General features: G+C 32.8%; 1 long non-coding RNA gene across 1 annotated transcript; it reads right to left on the bottom strand.

The window, feature by feature from the left end:
• Positions 1 to 145: 145 nt before the first annotated feature.
• On the bottom strand, positions 146 to 1,052 carry LOC118732798. The gene is made up of 2 exons (XR_004992189.1): positions 308 to 1,052; positions 146 to 244 (listed from the first exon to the last, which is right to left on the bottom strand). It is a non-coding gene; the product is annotated as an uncharacterized LOC118732798 (long non-coding RNA).
• Between the last annotated feature and the right edge of the window lie 212 nt (positions 1,053 to 1,264).

The raw sequence follows: 1,264 nt of genomic DNA, 5'->3' as shown, positions 1-1,264 counted from the left end.
TAAAAATTCAAGAAAATGTTGCCTTCAAACTATATTACTAAAATAATCAACAAAAAAGTTATTTCACTTACAATATTTATTGCTACTTAAGCAAATTTTGGCGCGAATCAAGGCTTTTATATTGGTCTCGGCTTTCTAATTTTGCAAAAAATGTGGCCCAGGCGCTTTTCATCAGTGACAGCACTTGCAGACTCACTAACAACACGCACAAACCGTTCGGTATTCTGGGAATGACAGAGGAACTCTAAAAAAAAATGATTTAAAAGTACTATAAGACCCGTGAAGTTTTTAGTTTGAAGATATTTACCTGGGATATTTATCACTTCATTTTCCGAAAATTGAAACATTGTAAGTTCACTATCTGGGTAGAACTGCCTGCCTGCCTGGGTTTGCCTGGGTTTGCCTGCTGCCACAACTTTGAAATTGTGTTCATAACTATTGGCAAATATTCATTGAGACTTCGATTTTTTGGAACACTTGCAGAGCCGTAATATTTAAGGAACAAAAAATATTCAATAACACCACGTTTCGTAGGTAACATTTTAATATCAATATCGCGCTTAACGAAAGCCATTTTTAAATTGCACACACTGTTAAGTCACTTTTTAATTTTATTTCACCAGCACAATTTATGGTATTAATTATAAATTATTATTATCAATACGAAACAACAGGTTTGACTCACTTATTTACTTTGACTTCCACAATTTATAAAATTTATTGGCATGATTAAATTACAAGAGGTTAGCTCGCTATTGACAGCGTCAGTTTTGCACTCCCCGGGTTGCTGATGCGACGAAAACAAAGAGTATGAATTTGGGAAAAATCGTAGCAAAAATGTACCTAAATTGGTACGAAAGCAGTGAGATTAAATTTCCAACTAAGAAAACTGTTGGAGGAATTTGTGGGGGCGAATTTTGTTAGCTGACCTAACCATGGGTAAACGACTTCATAGCTTAAAAGGAAATGTGATGACATGTTAATTTTAAAAATCGGCCGTCAAATACCCAACTTTCAACGAAAAAACCTTTTCGGCTGTATTTCGAAGGGTTAAAAAAAAAATAAAATAAAAATTTCGAAATCCTCTCAACATAATCCTTAAATTTAGGTTACTCTGTTGCATAAAAAAAATCAATTTTTGTTGTACTGTGTTATTATACTTACATCTGAAACTCATGTTGACCTGTGATATTAAAAGTGCTATAACTCCTTTGTTTATTATTTTAGTAATATAGTTTGAAGGCAACATTTTCTTGAATTTTTA

Source organism: Rhagoletis pomonella, unplaced genomic scaffold, assembly GCF_013731165.1.
Source record: "Rhagoletis pomonella isolate Grant_MI unplaced genomic scaffold, Rhpom_1.0 Rhpom_scaffold_28685, whole genome shotgun sequence".
NCBI classification, from domain to species: domain Eukaryota; kingdom Metazoa; phylum Arthropoda; class Insecta; order Diptera; family Tephritidae; genus Rhagoletis; species Rhagoletis pomonella.
Note: the sequence above shows the minus strand (reverse complement) of the source record. Positions and strands in the feature narration are given on the sequence as shown.